The following is a 19,981-nucleotide window of genomic DNA, read 5'->3' as shown; positions in this document are numbered from 1 at the left end:
GTTTTGAGAGTAGCATTTAGCATTGAAGATGGGTTCTTTCTAATCATAAATGTTATATAATATGGGTTACATGTTTATATATGAAATTGTAAAACCACTTTACATTTATGAGGAGTCCATATGCTCTGCATTGTACTTTCCTACAGGTCATTTTTTTAAGCTTGTGAGCAGTGTTTGATTCAATGCCAAACAGTGTCACACTAAGGGTTTCATCTAATTGCTTGACTCTGTGAGGTAGGCCAGATGGTTGACATTTTACAGAGCTTGATACTGGCCTAAAGGGAGAGTGTGGCTAAGGTCACGAGGCCCCCTCAGCTGCGGGACTGGGCTTCTTGCTCCTCTGTTCTCACTCTGTCCCCAGATGCCAGGGCTGCCCAGAGCCTGTGCTTTGGATTTCTCTCTCTGCCTGTGTGGATCCAGTGAGACTAAAGTTGGGGTTTTTGTTTGTTTGAATCTGTTAATTTAAAAAATTTTATTTATTATTTTTATTTTATTTGTACGAGTGTATTGCCTACATGTGTGTGATTGCACCCATGTCATGCAATGCCTTGGAGGTCAGAAGTGGGCATTGAATTCCCCTGGTACTGGAGTTAAGGACAGTTCTTAGCTGCCATGTGGGTGCTGGGAATTAAACCTGGGTCCTCTGCAAGAGCAGTCAGTGCTCTTAACCACTGAACCATCTCTCCAGCCCTGAATCTGTTAATTTTTAAGAAACCTTTATTGAGATATAATTTACCCATTTATAATATAGTATTTGATGGTTTTTTTCCATATATCTAATCAGTTTTAGAACATTTTTTAGATGTTTTCAGTATACAATCATTTTTAGAACATTTTCTTTTGTTGTTGTTTTTTGTTTTGACTTGGTTTTTGAAGTTCTTTGAGACAGGGTGTCCCTGTAGTCCCAGCTGGCCTGGAACTCACTATGTAGACCAGGCTGGCCTCAGTCTCACAGGGATCGCCTGCTTCTGCCTCTCAAGTGCTGGAATTAAAGGTGTGCACCACCATGCCTGGCTTGTTTTGTTGTTGTTTTTTTGAGACAGGATCTTGCTCTATGGCCAAAGCTGGTCTTGAACTTTCAACAGTCCTTCTGTTTCAGCTTCCTGTGTCTGGGATAACAGACGTGTGTGTTTCTGGCTTAATTTTAGAACATTTCCATCACCCTCAGAAGAAACTGCAATCTGTTCCTATCTCCCTTTCCCTTACCCTTCCTCCCCACCTTCGGCCCTGGACAACCACTGATGTACTTTCTGTCTGTGGATTTGTTTATTCTTACCCTTCATATACACAGAATTGCACAACATGAGGCCTTCTGTGTGTGGCTTTCTTAGCAGTGTTTTCAAGGTTTATCCATGTTGTGTCATGAGTACCTCATTTCCTCTTAGGGCCAAATAGTAATCCTTTGTGTGGTATCCTAGTTGGGCTTCCTGTTGCTGCAGTAAAGCACCCAGACAAAAGCAACTTTAAGGGAGAAAAGGTTTATTTGGTTTATAATTCGAGGTTACAGTCCATATTGTGGGAAAGTCAAGGCAGCAAGAACTTGAGGCAGCTGGTCACATCCACTGTCAAGAGCAGCAGGAGAACAAGTGCGGGCATGCTTGTGCTCAGCTACTTTCTCTCTTACACAGTAACTGAACCCACACCAGGAATGGTGCCACCCACTATTAGGCTGGATCTTTCTACATCAGTTAATGTGATCAAGACAGTCCTCCACAGGCCAACCTGATCCAGACAATACCACACTGAAACTCTCTTTCAGATATTGTAGATTTGCCAAGTTGACAATTAAAACTAACAATCAGATATGGATAGGCCATATTTTTCTTATTCTTTAGTTGTTGAATATGAGTTGTTTCCTTTTTTCACTCTAAGGTGAATGCTGGCTATAAAACACTTACATTTAAGTCTGTGAGGACACAGTTTGACTAAATACCTAGAAGCTGATCTATGAGGAGCTGCCAGACTGTGTCCCCATTGTTCCATTGACCTCCCTGCCAGCAGTGTGTAAGAGTTCTCCTCCTCCAAAACAACTCCTCTTCTCTTCCTCTTCTTTCTGCTCCTCCTCTTCTTCCTCCTCTTCCTCCTCCTCCTCCTCCTAGTCCTCCTCCTCTTCCTCCTCTTCTTCCTTCTCCTCTCCCTTCTCCTCTTCCTCCTCCTCCTCCTTCTTCTCCTCTTCCTCCTCCTCATCTTCTTCCTTCTCTCCCTTCTCCTCCTCTTCCTCCTCCTCCTCCTCCTCCTCATTGTTCTCCTCATTATTCTTTATTGGTATATGTGTGTGGTATATGCACAGGGGTGTGTGTGTATGTGTGTGTGTGTGTGTGTGTGTGTGTGTGTGCATGCGTGCGTAGTTCTGTGCACCCATATCAGATACCCTACTGTATCTTTCTCTGCCTTATTCCCTTGAGGGAGGATCTCTCACTAAACCTGGAGCTGGGCTGAGAACCAGCCAGCCCTAGTGATCCTTCTGAATTCCCCCTCTCCCCAGCACTGGGGTTACAGGTGTATATATGACCACACCTGGCCTTTTTTTAAATGTGAGTTCTTAGGATTTGAACTCAAGGCCCCATGTTTGCCCAACAAGCGCTCTTACCTGTTGAGCCATCTCCCTACCATTATCTTCTTTTTGGTCCTAGCCATCCTGCTAGTGGAACTGATTAGTGTCTTACTGTGGTTTTGTTCTTTACTTCCCTGATGATTAATGATGTTGAGCATCATTTCCTGTGTGACTTGACCCCTTGTGCATCTTCTTTGGAGCAGTGTTATGTTGAATCTATTCAAATCTGCCTATTTTAAATTGCTTTGGCTTTTTATTATTGAGTTGCACATGTTCTTTGAGTGGAGGTTATTTATCTCTCTTTGAAGCAATCCACTTGGTGGCCACAGAACCTTAGGAGTAGGTTTCAGTTAGACATGTGGATTAGTAGAAAGGTATATAGTGTACATACATTTGTGGGAGACCTGAAAGCTTTTGCTCTGCTGTAGGGCCCAAGCCATGGCCCTAGTACAGTCACACAGCTGTGCATCAGCAGTCCCACAGGGTGGGGTAGTCCTAGAGGCTCTGTTCCAAGGATGTATCAGTAAGTGTCCTTCCTGCCCCCTTTTTTTATTTATATCTTTGTGGTTGTTCTTTAGGCATAGCTTTGTATTGGAACTGAGCAGTTTGTATCAAGGGTCTCCAGACCTCAGAAGACCAGCACTAGTGAGGGAGATCACTTTGTGGCCCTGTCTATCCTACGTTTGACGTGGGCAGCAGTCTTACTCTCCTGATCTGCTCTGCCCATCCCATCCATACTCTGCTCTTCTCTCCTCTGACCATGTGCTTGCCCTACATCAAAGTGTCACTGGTTTGACACTTTGAGGTTTTCAACGCTGAGACTTTTATCTCTTCTTTGGGCAGCTGTTTTCCCAAATTCTCACTCCCTGAGCCTCTGTATTCTGGCCATTTCCTTCCTTCCTCTCCATCCCAGAACCTCTGCTCACCATGTATTCGTCTACATGTGGAGATGCTGTTTCATCCATGGAGTCCCACTGGCCCACCTTGTGGACATCTTCCTGGTCTGATCTAGCCCGCCCCCACCCCTAGGGGAAGGGGAAGGAGGAAGCAAGGGTGGGGCTGCCTCCCCAGAGCCCCACAGCTAGAGCCACATGTTTTCCTGTTTCCTTGTATCAGGCTTCTCAGTAAAGAAAGGATTCTGTGAAGCTCAAAGTGGCATGAAACCACAGAGAGACTCTTGCTTCATTTTGCAGGTTAAAAAGCTGAGGCTTAAAGAGGTAAAGTGACTAGCTTAAGGCTGCAGTACAGCAGTGGCAGAACTGAAAGGCATGCCAAGGCCCTTCCCTGGAGACTTAATATTCCTTTTACCTTTCAGCGTAACATATCTGAAAGCAGGCATAGTGGTATACACCTGGAATTTGAGCACTCTTTTGAAGCTGAGGCAGGAGGATTGCAAGTTGCAGGCCAGCCTGGGTTGCATGGCAACCCAACAAAATGGGAATGTATGTGGAGGTTATTAATTTGTGGGTGCTTGTATCTGAGCACCCCCATCTACCCTCAGAGTTAGACAGTGGAATAAAGCGGAGACAGGCCTGTATTATTGGATGCTTCTCATGTCCTTGAGCTTAGAGCCATTACTGAATGCCCTCCCTGGGAAAGTGAGCACATGCCACTTTTGTTTGTGACAACTATCAAAGCAAGTTTGGAGTTAATACCAGCAAGACTGATGTCAGCTGTGCCCTCGTAGTGCCACATGGTGGTAAGAAGCAGACTCTCTGAGCTAATTCTCAACTGTGCCCCTTCGTAGCCAGCTGCTTTGAGCAAGTTACTTAACATGCTGTGATTTCATTTTTCCTTTGGAAAATGGGGATAGTTGCAATACATACTTCATGAGACTGACTGAGCAATGGTAAGCTAATATGAGCTTAGAACTTAGGGCAGTGCCTGGCACTTAGAAAGTTTTAAGGAAAGTGAATGATACCATTGCTGGGTCTTATGACAAGCCACTCCATGGAGATCCACAGGACTGCATTCTGATGCTCAGACAGATCTCGGGTGCTATGGGTCTTTACTTTGCTTTTGTCTTTTTACTTGTGGACTTGTTTTATGAAGGTTAAAATAAAATGATATGGGTGCATAGAGAACCTTTTTTATGGTTCTGAGAATCGAAATATGCTAAATAAACTCTTGCCCTCTGAGCTACATAACCTTGCCTGGGGAGAATCTGATGGTCTTAGAAATAGTAAAACAATGTTTTCCCTATATTATAAATGAATGACTCAAAAATTATGTTGTTTATTTATTTATGTATGTATGTATGTATGTATGTATGTATGTATGTATGTATTTATTTATTTATTTTGGAGTTTTTGAGACAGGGTTTCCCTGTAGCTCTAGCTGACCTGGAACTCACTATGTAGACCAGGCTGGTCTCGAACCAACAGAGATCTGCCTGCCTCTGCCTCCTGAGTGCTAGGATTAAAGGTGTTTTTATTAATATTTTTATGTGTATGAGTGTGTTGCCTGTATATATGTAAGTGCACCCATGTTGTGCAATGCCCACGGAAGTCAGAAGAGGGTGTTGGATTCCCTGGGAACTGGAGTTATGAACAGTTGTTAGCCACTATGTGGTTGCTATGTGGGTGCTGGGAATCGAACCCAGGTCTTCTGCAATAACAACCAGTGCTCTTTACTGCTGAACCATCTCTTCAGTCCCAAAAGTTGTATTTCTTTAATGGATTCAAGCTGATACTAAAATTGAGTGTGCTGAGGGCTGAGAGTATAATTATGTGCTTGCCTGTATGTTTACTGTATTCGTCAGTATGGTTGATGCTTGCTTATGATGCTCCCCCCATGAACTATAGTTTAAATTTCCTCTGGAGAGCCATGATTCACACTGTCACACGACTAGGGTGTCCCATGGCCTGCTCTCCAGCTGAGCTGCAGACTTGCAAGAGCTAACTAGTTGATGTCTGTTGTACTTGTTCCTGTGTTATGTGATTGGATTAAGTACTTTATAATCCCACAAAATATAAGAGATATATTTCTATGAAAAATGAGTCAGATGCTTATGGAAAAAATTGACATAGGTGATCATGCCACTAAAATATCATTGAGAGGATATGGGAATCAGAAAAAAAGAGCCTATAAGATTCTGTGCTTACATTGTCACTGTAAATCCTTGTTCCATTTAATTTTTTTTAATTTTTAAATTTTTTATATTTTATTTATTACTTTTATTTTATGTGTATGTGTGTATTGCCTGCATGTAGGTAAGTGCACCCATGTCATGCAATGCCTGCAGAGGACAGAAGAGGCTGTTGGATCCCCTGGAACTGGAGTTACTGACAGTTGTTAGCTGCCATGTGGGTGCTGGGATTCGAACCCGGGTCTCCTGCAAGAATAGCCAGTGTTCTTAACCACTGAGCCATCTCTCCAGCCCCCATTTTATTTAAAAAAAAAAAGGCAACAAAACAGAATTGGAAAAGAGGTGACATCTTAAAGTGTGATTTATCCAGGCAACACAGACTATATCTAGTAGCCCTAGACTTAGCTAGGTTCATCAGTGTCCTGGCAAGCAAGTTTACACACACGTACCTCTGTTGCAAATATAGCTACTTGTACTTCGTTTCCTGCTTTAATGACTTTTTCATTTAACCTACCTGCCATCCAGATCACAGGGTTGTGTGTGTGTGTGTGTGTGTGTGTGTGTAGTGTGTGTGTGTGTGTGTGTGTGTATGTGTATGTGTGTATTGAGGGGTAGGAGTAGGTGAACAGTGTGAGCAAGCAGTATGCCAGAAGCCTGTGTGGCATTAGGTACATAGGGGTGGGGTGTGCGCTTAGGCTGCAGCAGTGCTAATGGCAGTAGTGACTGGCCATGTGGCCCTGGGCTGTGCATCCATCTCTGAATACTGGACTGTGCCTGGTGCATGGCTGGTGGCTCTGTCTACGAGAAGGCGGGGGCATCAGTCATGGTTAATGTTCCTTGTAAACAGTCTGGGTTTTAGACTCCCAGGCCTCCTATGAAGCTGTGTGATATGGACCCATTTGCTTCTCTGACCTTTATTTTCCCCCTTCCTAGATAGTGTATGTAAATAAGCACTGCCTCACACAGAGGCTGGCTATCTTTAGTGCTCAGCCAATGGTGGCTACAGGATCCAGTGCTGCAGACATAGCTACCCTTGGCATTACCCTGAGTCCCTGGGGCCAGTGAATTGTCTTCCCCATTGTGTCAGGTGGAGAGGATGCCCTTTTCTGAGATGTATGAGAAAACTGAGCTTGCTGGGAAGGTGTGCTCACCTTTCTGACTTAGCTGCCTCTGATGGGTTCCGTTAGCTCTGCTGCTGGCTGTGTTTTTACCCTTTGTTTCTTGGCCCAATAGCAATGGTCAGTTGTGTGCTTGACTCAGGTTCCCAGGAATCTGCTGTGGTTTTGCCATCTAGGACACTGCCTGGTGACTCATCTCTTTCAGAGTCCCAGTGCAAAACAGAGGGTCAACCCAGCCTAGATACTTGGTTCATTTAGGGAAGTTGTTCATGTCTGTTGCTCTGTGGTACTTGTTTATATTTTCCTTGTTGTAAGGCATAGCTCAATCTTTGCCAAGGTGAGGCGTGTAGTTGTGCTGCTTCCTAATGAGCCTTTCAGAGCCAGGGCTTCTGGAGAGGAAACATGGTGGAAGGTGCTTCCAAGCTGCTGGAGCTGCAGTGATTGAGGAAGTTGGCTGGGTTCTGTGTTGCTGCATCACTACCCATTCTTCTCGGACAGCTTCCTGGAGCATGGAGTTGTACCTAGCACTTCTTGCCAGCAATTCTCTCCAATCTTGATTCTGCCCACACTTTCCAGGGCCCATTTATCAGTAGGCCACTGTAGCACTAGGAAAGCCATGGCTGTGGCTTCAGTCTGGGAGACCTTAATCATGGCTAGAATGACAGAGAATGTCAATGCCTTGTCTGAGGCCATCAAGGAGCCATTGGCCCAAGTCTCCTGTTATTTTCAGAGTTGGAAGCTAGGAGAAGCAGGCCACATCCTCTGCTGGTGCTGTTTACCTGTTGCAGGAGCCCAGTTCTCAGTGGCCTGGGTCAATTCATTCTACTACCTTAGCCTTTCAAGGTTTCTTGTTGCTACAGGCTGAAGGTCATGCCACCATATGCTGCTGATCATGGTTTTTGAGGTCTGGTACAGCCTGGCCTCTGTCACCTCTTGGCTTCTGTCAGATCTTTAAATATGCTCTCACTGACAAGACCTCAGGTGGGCTCTGACCTCTGGTTCCTGAAGGGCAGCCTTCTCTGTCCTTCTCACAGCTTTTCCCACCACTTGTCTGTGGTCATCTACTCTGCAAGGCTGGGAGCTCCATGGCCAGGGACCCTATTTTTCTTGTCCCTGGGGTTTCCCCAGCACCTCACACAACACCTGGCACATGGTGGGTTCCAGAACCTCCCTGAGAAAGAGACTCAGAATCTGTCTGTGGATTCTCTGTCCTTTGCCCTAAACACATGTGGGGTGTATTACTACCTGCCTTGTTCCTTGTTTCTGCAAGGACTGTAGGGCCCGTTTGGCTTCTTGGGAAGGGAATTGCCTTCTGTGATGGATAGCTTTAGTGTCAACCTGACACACCTGGGTTGAGGGAGCCTCAGTCGGGGAATTGCCTCTATTGGACTGGCCTGTGGCCATGTCTGAGGGGCATCTTCTTGATGAGAGATGTGGGAGGGCCCAGCCCACTGTGGCTGGTGCCACCCCGGGCAGGTGGGCCTGTGTTGCATAAGAAAGAAGGCTGAGCAGGGGCCAAGGGAGCAAGCCTGTAAGCAGCGTTCCTCCATGGTCTGTGCTCCAGCTCCTGCCTCTAAGTTCCTGCCCTGAGTTCCTACCTTGGGCTCCCTGATGAACTGCGTGAGACCTGGGAGATGTAAGACAAATAAACCCTTTCCTCCCCAAGTTGGTACTGGTCAGAGTGTTTTGTCACAGCAATGAAGAACAAACTAAGACACCTTCTAACACAGCACTGTTCACATTTGTGACACAGAGCCTACAGCTATATATAAAATATGTACTGTTGCTGTGTACATATAACTGAAAGAAAAATATTACTGCTACATTTACTGAAGCTATTATTTTCCTTTGCCAGTCTCAAAACAATAACAAGAAACTCTTAAACTCTTAAATCAAGCTCAACAGGTAAAGGCACTTGCCACCAAGCCTGACAACTTGAGCTTGATCCCCAAGACTCACATGATGGAAAAATAAATGTCATAAAAGTTTTTAATCAAGATTCTCAAAAAAGCCAGGTATGGTGGTGCATACCTTTAATCCCAGCACTCGGGAGGCTGGCACCATCACTCCTTCATGTGTTACCACACACAATTTGAGGAACTAGCCTGGTACTCCCTCCTGTCCTGTCCTGTCACCTTCACACCTTCATTTCTCCATCTACCAGGTCAAGAGGTGGCCCCTTCCTGCCGGAACGGTGCATTTTCAGTCCTCAACTGATAGGGAGGAATGTGAGACTTGTCTAAGTCCAGTAAGCCATGGCTTCCTCCCCAGTGAAGCATCAAGGAGTGGGAAGTGAGGATGAAGTGGGGGAAGCTGGTAGAGGAGAGGCTTTACTGTGGAGACCAGTTTATACTGACTCAGGAATGAGGAGGAAGCCACCAGAGGGCAAGGTAAGTGTCCGGTCCTCTGCAGAGGTAAGGGATCCAGAGAGGGTGTGCTGTAAGAGTGATGCAGGCCTTGTGCAGGAGCTTGGGAGGCTGGTAAGGGGTGGTGGGAACCAGGACACCTGGAGGCCAGGGAGGCCCTAGATGAAGATGGCAATGCCAGTCCTTTGCGCACCGGGAGCCAGTAGAACTGTTCCCTTCTGAAAGTTCTGCGTTAGGACTGCTTTACTTGGATACTTGGCTTTCTTGAGACAGGGTGCCTTTTTTCTCTATAGGATATTTATTTATTGTTTTCATCTGTCCATGTTAAAGAACAGTGTTTTAGAGCAAGTCTTTGGTGATGCTACTTTCCCAGGCTCCTGGAACAGAAAGACACTACATCAGAAGTAAACTTGTTGATATAGGGACCATTACAAAAGGTAGGCTTAGGCTGGAGAGATGGCCCAGCAGGTAAGAACACTTGGTGCTCTTGCAGAGGACCTAGATTCAGTTCCTGGCACCCACATGGTGGTCACAACTGTCTATAACTGCAGTTCCAGAAATCCAACAATTTCTTCTGGCCTCCACTGGCACCAGGCATGCAAACAGTACACATACATACATGCAGGCAAAACACTCAGACACAGTAAATAAATAAATAATATCTTCAGAAGGTAGGCTTTCAAAGCCCTTGGCCTGTTGGAAAGTGAGTGTATGTGCTTTGCTGCTGTGACAAGCTACCATAAGCTTAGGGGCTCAGTACAGCTCCTTCTTACTTTCTTACAGCCCCACAGGGCAGACGTCCAAAGTCAGTTTCACTTTGCACAAGTCACAGTGTGACAGGCCTGGCTCCTGCTGCAGGCGTCAAGCTGTAGGCAGGATGGATCCCTTCTGCCCTCTTGCAGCTTCAGAAGGCTGGTATTGTACCTTGGCCTTTACCACTTCAGTCTTTCCCTCATCCTTAGTCAGGTCTCCCTGCTCCTCCTAGAAAGACCCTGATTACATTTTAGGCCAACTCATAACCTAGCATGGTCTTTCCAATTCAAGATCCTTACTGTAATCATCCCTGTGGAGTCCCTTTCACCTGGCTCCTGCTCTCTCTCCCTCCAGCCTCCTTAGCACTTCCCCACCTGCTGGAACAAATAATTGCCATTATGATGGGAATCAGTGGGTAGGCCCCGGTGGTGGAAAACACAGCCTGGGCCCCTGACCTTTGCAACACTCAGAGCTTGGGCTCCTCAGGTCTAGGGCAACCAGGAGCCACTTGGCTAGGGTGCTGCCGGTTTCATTCTGCTTGCCTTCTTAGTCATGTGTTTCTACTTGATGGCGAAAAATACACATGCTTATAAAGAGAAAGGCCTACTGGTGCTGATGGACTCAGAATTAAAAGCAAAAACTCTTCTAAAGCCACATTCCAGAATTAGCTCCTAGAAATGGGGTTAGTGTGTTTACGCCCTGAGATTTTTCTCTGCCTATGAGTTAGGAAGTAGTCCTGCAATATATATTGTTTTAGTGCCTACCTGTCCAAGGCCTTAGCATCCACTCACTTTTCTCCTAGACATAGTTTCTTTTTATCCACTGGATCATGGACCACAGCTCTGTCCTGCAGGGGATGGAGAGGGCTTGGCAGTAGTGGGGTGTGGGTGACACCTTCTGCTTTTTGGAGCTGAGGTACTGTATAGTTACCTATCTGGAATGTCCTCACTCATTGGCTCTTGTTGGGGCTCTTGTTCAGTGGTATGGATGTGTCCTAGTTCATTTAACCTGTTTCCTAGCTGTGGATATCTGCTTACCAATCCCAGAGGAGGAAGGGCTGAGCCACTTTATTGGGATGGCTCTTGCCAGTGACAAGGCACCTCCTCTTGTTTTCCTTTTTTGACCATGGTCTGAGGTCAGACCTGGGTGACTGCCTCTGGGTACCCTGCTTCCTTGCTGCCCCCAGGACCTTCAGCAGTGCCCTTTGATCACTGAAAAGACTGGGGTGATGGCCACAGTGCAGCTGTGCAGGCAGTTTGTGAAGGTGTGGGCTCAGGAGAGATTTGACAGGACATTTCCCAATACTTCTCACAACTTTAAAATCCTATCTGCTTAGCAGGATTGCAGTGAGTGTTGAGTATACTGTTGCTCTATTAGTTGAAAGTGTGTTTGTGTGTGTGTGTGTGTGTGTGTGTGTGTGTGGTGTGTTGAGACAGGGTCTTACTGTGTAGTAGCCCTGGCTAGCCTGGAACTCGCTATGTAGAACAGGCCTCAAATTCAGAGACCTTGTCTGCCTCTTCCTCTCAAGTGCTGAGATTAAAGGCATGTGCCATCATATGTGGTTAGTTAATTTTTTTTTTTTTTTTTTGAGACAGGGTCTCCTTGTAGCCCCAGCTGGCCTGGAACTTGCTATGTAGACCAGGCTTGGCTTCGAACTCAACAGAGATCTGCCTGCCTCTGCCTCCCAAGTGCTGGGATTAAAGGCATGCACCACCACACCTGGCTAGTTAAATTTTTTTTTTTTTTTTGGTCTTTTTGAGACAGGATCTCCCTGTAGCCCCAGCTGTCCTGGAACTCACTATGTAGACCAGGCTGGCCTTGAACTCACAGAGATCCGCCTGCCTCTGCCTCCCGCGTGCTGGGATTAAAGGCATGCACCACCACACCCAGCTTGTTAAATATTTTTAATTACATTTATTTGTGTTTTGTTGTGAGGGGGCACTTTGTGTGTGTGTGTGTGTGTGTGTGTCTGTGTCTGTGTGTGTCTGTGTGTCTCTGTGTGTGCAGGTCAGAAGAACAACTTTTGCAGAAGTCATTTCTCTCCTACTATGGGAACTGGGGATCCAACTCAGGTCAGGCTTGGTGGCTAGTGCCTTTACCTACTGAACCATCTTTGCTGCCCAGGCCCAGAGTTAAATATTTCAAACTGCAGAAGTCAATTTGAAACCTGTAGACTTGGGAAGACAATTTTTTAGTGTTGACAGATTGCTGGTTGATTTGGTAAAAGCCCAGGCTTGAAGGCTGCTGCTGCCAGGTGCCAGTTGCTGCCTGGTGGGGCCTAACTTCCTACTTCAGGGTACAGTGGTGGAATGTTTCTTAGGTAGAGCAACAGCTAGTGCCAAGCATGAAAGAACATTGGGGCCATGTTCTTTAAAGACCTCTAAAATGAAAGTGGAATCCTTGTAGAGCAGGCACTATTAAAGAACAGCCTTGCACACCACCCCCAAAGCAGGCCATGGATTCCACGTTGCAGTGCACAGGCCAGATGTGTGGTCACTACTGAGACCTCTGCTGGCCACTGTGGCATCTCACATGTGTTGGAGAAGTCTGCACTGTAATGACCTCCTTGTTGCATAATCAAGGATTGCCAAGAACAAGCTCACCCCATGTTTGGTGAAATGTTGTTTTAGCTTTGAGACTTCACTTTGAGCTAATCTCATGTCTCTGTTACCGAAGCCTTGGCAGGTGGTAACAGCACACACGAGGCTCTTCCTCAGTTTCAGGGGCTTGCAACAGACTGGAAACTGGAACCTTGGTGGGGGAAGCAGAGTACGTGGAAGTTCAGCTGTTGAAAGTGCCTTTCTTCCTGGGTCTTCTCTGCTCTCATTTCACTTTGTGTTCACTCTAGACAAGAGCAGAGTGGCGGCAGTGCTCAGGTTACTCCATGGCCCACTGCTCCCTTGTAGTGTGCTTAGTACACTGTTCTTCAAAAAATGAAGCCGAGGGAGCTGGAGATATGGTTCAGCAGTTAAGAGCACTAGCTGCTCTTGCAGAGGACCTGGGTTCGGTTCCCAGAACCTACATGACAGCTAACAACTGTCTGTAACTCCAGTTCCAGGGGATACGAGGTCCTCTTCTGACTTCTGTGGGTATTACATGACACTTCATACATGTAGGCAATGCACTCTCACACATAAAATTATAAAATTTTTATTTATTAAAAAATGGGGCTGGAGTGATGACTTATCGGTTAAGAGCACTTGGTGCTCTTGCAAAGGACCCAGGTTTAATCTCCAGCATCCATGTGGCGGCTAACAACCATCTGTAACTCTAGTTCCAGGGGATCTGATGCCTTCTTCTGACCTCCTCAGGCGTTGTACGACACGGGTGCACTTAAATACAGGCAGGCAATACACTCATGCACTTAAAAAATAAAATAAAATTAATATTAAAAAAAAATGAAGCCGAGGCTAATAGCTAGGAGATCTTAACTCCTGAAACATCACATGAGAGCGGAATCTAGAGAGCCCTGGCTCTGAGAAAGGCCACCAAGATGTGGTGTGGCAGGATCCCATGTGCCGGTGCTCAGCTAAAGATCAGACCGCAGTAGTTAGGTACCGGTGAGGGATTGCCACTTCTTCCAAGGCAACTATTTTGAAATCATTTCTCCACAGTGCCTGGATGTTGTAAAGCCAGAGTTTACCACAATACCTTGCTCACTAGGTACCCCTGGGGCGCTGACAGAACCCCTCTGTGCAGTTTGTACTGGTATATAGCACTGAGCCAGGCACCAGAAGGATTAGGCAGTGAATAGTACACAGAGAATGCCTACATTGTTTATTTGCCTCTTGGTCCTAAAGTAAATAACTATAAGAAAGCACCTGCCAGGTCTTATACAGGCGTAATTGCCAGGTTTTGTAAACTCACTGTTAAAACAGCATATAAAAAAAGTACTGGGGGCTGGAGAGATGGCTGAACAGTTAAGAGCACTGGCTGCTCTCTCAGAAGACCCAGGTTTGGTTCCCAGCACCCACATGTTGGCTACCAACTGTCTGTAATTCCAATTCCAAGGAATCCAATGTCTTCTTCTGGCCTCCACAGGTATTGCATACATGTAGGCAAAGCACTCGTGTCCATAAAAAAAAAGTAGAGAGTGATAGAGAATACATATTCACACATATACATATACACATGTACAGAAGGGCACACCCCCTCATACATGTACAGGAGAATGTATCCACACATGTACACATGCACACATGTATGCACAAGAGAACACACATAAATACAAGAGATCATGCACACACACAAGAGAGCACACATGTACACATACATATACACATGCATGCACGGGTGAGCACACAAAAATACAGGAGATCATGCACACCACATGCACAAGAGAGGGTACACATGTATGCACAAGAGTACATACACATGTACATATATGTGTACACACATGCCAGGAGAATACACCAGCACACATGTATACACATATGTGCTGGAGAGTATACCTGCTCACAAGTACACATACAACTTGCATCAAACAGTATGGAGGCATGGCTTTTACATGAGAATCAGCTCCCTGGTTCAAATTAGACATGGAATCACTCTCCCTTCCCTCATCTGCCTCAGTAAACATAGTGATACACAGTTCTGCTCTGTTTTAATGACCATATTGAGGTATGCTTTACTTACAGAATCACTTAAGTACACAGGCTGATTTTTAGAAATTATACCTAGTCATGCAAACACTTCCCCTATCAAGATAGAAAATTTTCTTTTATCCTAAAAACATTCCCTCTTGAGCCCTCCCCTTATCCCTGGCCCTGGATAACCTCCAAACTGCTTTCTTTTTATGGTAGCCATGCTTTTGTGAGAATTTTATGCTAGTGAACTCTTTTTGCCTATACTCGTGTGTGTGTGTGTGTGTGTGTGTGTGTGTCTGTGTGTGTGCGTGGTGGTGGTGGTGGAGGGCGGTTGAGACAGGGTCTCCCTATAGTCCCAGCTGGCCTGGAACTCACTATGTAGACCATGTTGACCTCAATCTCACAGAGATCTCCTCTCAAGTGCTGTGATTAAAGTCCTGAGCCACCACACCCGGCTGTATACTCTTTTATATTTGTCTTTTATTTAACACAATTCTTTGGAGAGCTGTCTACATTGTTGTATTTTATACTTCACTCCTTTACATTGCTGAGTATGGATGCTGCTTTCCAAGGTGGGTGCACTGTTTTACATTTCCATCAGCTACAGGCCAACTCCAGCTGTTCCACATTCTCCCAGACACTTGGAATTACCATTGTTTTGTTTTATTTTATTTTATTTATTTATTAACGTTGACCTGTAGTCGCCATATGCACACACACATGCGCACATACGCAAGAGCATGGACACACACTCACATATGTGTATGTACACACACACACACACACACACACACACACACACACACACAAGATATAACGACAACAAAACAATGATAGCCACATTATTTTATTTTTTAAAAATTTATTTATTTTTATTTTATGTGTATGAGTGTTATATGCCTTGCATGAATGTGAGTGCACCTGTGTTGTGGAGTGCCTGCAGAGGACAGAAGAGGATTCCTTGGAACTGGAGTTATGGATGGTTGTTAGCTGCCATTTGGGTGCTGGGATTTGAACCTGTGTCTTCTGTAAGAGCAGTCAGTGCTCTTAACCACTGAGCTATCTCTCTGGGCCTCATTGTTTTAACTTTATCTATTGTGGGTATGATGCATCAGAGTTTTAAGTTACGTTTCTGGTAACTAGTGGTATTATCTTTTCTGTGGTTACTGGCCAATCTTGGACAAATGTTTTTCATCTTAGAACAGGGTTATATTACCAGGGTTATATTATAGCTTAGTAAACCCAGCATAAATTGAAAGTACTGAAAGCCAAAAATGCATTTTATTTCACTCAGTGAACATTATGGCTTAGCTGTACATACCCAGTAGAGTAGCTGTTATTTACCCTCATCAGCATGGCAGATGGGGTTGGGCTTATTGCTGCTGCCTGGCTGGAGACTATTTTACTGTGTATCACTAGCCCAGGAAAAGATCAAACTTCAAAGTATGATTTTTAGTGAATATATATTGCTTTGGAATTAAAAGTTGAAAGAATTTAAGTCTAGTCTTTGTAAGTCAGGAGCTGTCTGCATGTACTTTTAATTAGCTTTTCACATCTCTTGCTCATTTTAAAATTGAGTTGTTATCCATTTTATTGAGTTTTAAGAGTTCTTTAAATCTTCTGGATATATATGAGCCTTTTTTCAGGTATATATTTTGCAAATATTTTTCGGAGAAGTGTTATCTTAATAAAGTTGATAAAATCATTTTATTTTACAGATTGTGCTTTTTTGTGTTCTCTTTAGAAAATCTGCCTGCCTGGGGCTAGGGAGATGGCTCAGTCATATAAGCTTGCCATAGGACCCCCAGGACTTATGTAAAGAGCTGGGCATGTGCCTGTGTTACCACATTGGGAAGGTGGAGACAGGAGAAACTAAGGAGTTCATTGTCAAGTCCAGGTTCAGTGAGAGACTCTGTCTCAAAAGATTAGGTGGAAAGTGATTGAAGATCCCTATACAGAAATGTGCACACAGGAACATGTACATATACATACATTTAAAAAAGAAAAATCTTTCTATCCTAATGTCAAATATTTTCTCCTTTGTTTTCTTCTGGAAATTTTGTAGTTTTAGCTTTTATATTTAGATCTTTTTTTTTTTTTTTTAAGTTTTGCTTTGATTTTAGTATAGGCTAGCCTGGAACTTGTGATCCTTAGGCTCCTGAGTGCTGGGTATGCCACAATAACATGCCTCTATAGTGTGTGCATGTATGTGTTTGTATCTTTAAAAGATTTTATTTTATGTGTATGAGTGTTTTGCCTGCATGTATGTAAAACAGAGAGAAAGGAAAAGAGGTTTCTGCGGGCTCCAGCGAGCGCAAGCTTAGTCCACCTCCTCAATGGTGGGTCCCCCGGAGGCTCCGGAACCGCCGCCGCCAGTGTGTTTTGAGTTGATTTTTATGTATGGTGTAAGTCAAGGATTCATTTTCATTTTTTTCCCTCTACATAGCCAGTTTTTGTTACATTTTGTCTTTTCTCACTTTTGAATCTCTTGACTTCCTTGTTGAAGGTCACCTTACCATAAATAGAAGGACTTGCTTTGTGATTCTCAGTTCAGTTCCACCGATCTGTATTCTGTTCTTACACCAGTACCATGCTGTCTTAATTGCTATAGCTTTGTAGTTAGTCTTGAAGTCAATAGAGAATAAACCCTCCAACCTTTATTTTTGTTTCTTGAGATTAATTTGGCTATTCTAGGTTTTCTACTTGCCCGTATAAGTTTTTTTTGGTTTATTTATTTCTTTATTTGTTTTTTTGAGACAGGCTCTTACTATGTAGCCCTGAATGGCCTGAGCTTGCTTATGTAGACCAGGCTGGCCTCAGACTCACAGAGATCTACCTCAGGAATGCTGGGATTAAAAGCACCACCACACCCAGCCCCATAAAAGTTTTTAAATTAGCATATAAATATTATCCTCCTCAAAGATTTTTTAATTAGGTTTACATTGAATCTGTAGATTTGTTCTAGGAGGATTGTATCATTTAAAATTTTTTTATTGAATTTTTATGTGTTTCATACAGAAAATCATCTTTATATCCCTTTTCCCTTCCCCTTTGATGCCCTCCCATAATCCCCCACTGTAGTTGATACATCCTGTCATTTGTATTAAGGCCTATTATGTAAAGTTAATGTCCTGAGATGTCCCTCAGTGCAGGTTCATCCACCAGGGTTTAGTCGGCCTATCTAGAGTCTTTCCCTTCAAGAAGATCAGCTCTTCCTCACCCAGCAGTAATCACCTACCAATAGTTCTTCAACTAAGATTGGGGCTTGCTGTTCATTTCCACAGTTCTGTGCTGGGTTTTTGTCTGCCTAAGTTTGCATGGGTCTTGTGCATGCCGACACCATTGCTGTAGGTTTGTATGAGAAGGGTCCCAGGTACCTGTAGGACTATTTCCATATGGTCATGCACCCCCTTCCTAGCTCTTGCAATCTTTCTGTCCCCTCTTCTGGAGTGGTCCCTGATCCCTGGGTGGATGCACCTCAATATAGGAGCCCTGTCCAAGGACCCACACTCTGCCGACTCTTATTCTCTGTGTTTTGGCCCTTTGTGGCCTTTTGTGTTCCTGGCCCTCTGCTGCATGAGGGAGCTTCATTGATGAGAATTGAATGATGCATTAGTGTTCTTTTCATCCCTTGTTCTAGATGTAGAGGTTGCACCCTAGATGTGCCACTTAGGCTTGGGCAATTCACAGAGAATATGTGTGTGTGACCAGTGGTGTAACTCTGTAATAACCTCTGTTGAAAAAGAAGCTACTTTGATGGGTGGTGACTGGGATACTTGTCTGTAAATTTGTGGATCCATATTTTGCACATAGTAAGAAATTACATTTATGAAGAGTGTACCTTAACACTATTAGTTTTCAAAACAAAACACTATTAGTTTTCCCATCTAGAGATGTAGCACACCTCTTTATTCATATTTAGGTTTTTGTCTTCCTACTGTTTGTTACATAAGGGGCTTGAATTTATTCTTCAGTATTTTTATGCAATTATAAATTGATATTAAAGATACTTTCTAATTGTTCATTGCAATTATATACAAATATAGTTGGTTTTTGTATACTGACCTTGTGTCCTAGAATTTTACTGTTTACTTATTGTAGCTTTTTTGTATGTTTTTTTATAGTTTCCTAAGTATAGGAACATGTCATTGCAAATAGAGATTTATGTTTTCTTTTTCAATATTTATGCATCTTCTTTTTCTCCTACTGCACCGGCCTGAACCTCTATAATGCTGAATAAAGGTGGGGAGAATGAACAGCTTCCTCTTAGGAACAAAGCATTGAGCCTTTCACTGTGGATGTGACTTTAGCTGTAGGGTTTTTGTAGCTGTCCTTAACCAGGTTTCTCCTCCGTTTTAACTGTAACTCAGATCATAGCCAGCCTTGAGGTTCCACACCTTAGGAAAAAGCTGGGTACAGCAGAGCAAAAGAAATTTCCCTGCACAGAGTCCCTCTCTGGGAGCAGAGCCTTCCTTGTCCTGATGTCAGAAGTATATGTTTGCTTGTCTTAAATGGGCACAAGTGCTGATCTCTGTCTTTCTAGCAAATAGGCTGTTTCTCATGCTTGGTGGCTACCCCATCAGATGTTAGCATAGTGTAGCAAAGAGGACTTTGGAGTCTGAAAGACTAGATTCAGCTTTATCTCATTAGCCAGCTGTGCTCACAGAAACCATCTCTGCATGGTTTCCATCTGAAAATGGGAATATTGGGTCCGTGTTCCAGTGATGTGGGTTGATAAAGTAATTCATGTGAACAGTCTTCCCAGCTCTTCATTCACTAGCTACGTAAGTTATTTATAGTTGAAAAGTTGAATTAATTTGAGGTATCACTTCATAGTAAACATGTTTTACCTCTTGACAGGTTAGCAGTAAAAATTTGGCTGTTCCTTTCTTTTGCAAGTTAAGTTCATAATTTTAAATATTTAGTTATAAATTTTAGGCAATTTGATTACATTGTGCCTTGATACAGTTTTCTTTCTTTCTTTCTTTTCTTTTTTTTTTTTTGGTCTTTTTGAGACAAGGTCTCCCTGCCTAGAACTCACTATGTAGGATGGCCTTGAACTCACAGAGATCTGCCTGCCTCTGCCTCCCAAGTGCTGGGACTACAGGCGTGCACCACCATGCCCGGCTACAGTTTTCTTTTTTATTCCTGTGCCTAAAGTTTACTAAAATTCTTGAATCTGTGAGTTTATAGTTTCCATCAAATTTGGAAAATCTTTGACCATCATTTCTTCATATCCTTTTCCTGTTTACCCATCTCCTGTCCTTCAGGGTCTCTAGTTAACATGTGTATGGACTTCTCAGTGTTGTCCCATGGTTAATGGATCTGTCCATCTATCTGTTCTCCCTCTCTATTTCATTTTGGAGAGTTTTTATTACAGTTATCTAATTTTTCCCATTTTTGGTGTCTAGACTACTGTTATTCTTTTCCAGCATATTTATCACAGGCATTGCAGTTTTATCTCTATAGATACTTGATTTAAATCTTTTAAACATGTCTTCCAAGTCTAAAACTGT

At 43.9% G+C, this 19,981-nt stretch overlaps 1 protein-coding gene across 2 annotated transcripts in view; it reads left to right on the top strand.

The window, feature by feature from the left end:
* Nucleotides 1–19,981, top strand: part of Tbc1d2b (TBC1 domain family member 2B) — a 104,182-nt gene that overhangs the window by 36,698 nt on the left and 47,503 nt on the right. The gene's annotated exons all lie outside the window — the stretch shown is intronic.

Source organism: Nannospalax galili, unplaced genomic scaffold (assembly GCF_000622305.1).
Source record: "Nannospalax galili isolate Female #2095 unplaced genomic scaffold, S.galili_v1.0 scaffold28, whole genome shotgun sequence".
NCBI classification, from domain to species: domain Eukaryota; kingdom Metazoa; phylum Chordata; class Mammalia; order Rodentia; family Spalacidae; genus Nannospalax; species Nannospalax galili.
The sequence above is the reverse complement of the archived record's forward strand: the minus strand, read 5'-3'. Positions and strand labels throughout refer to the sequence as shown.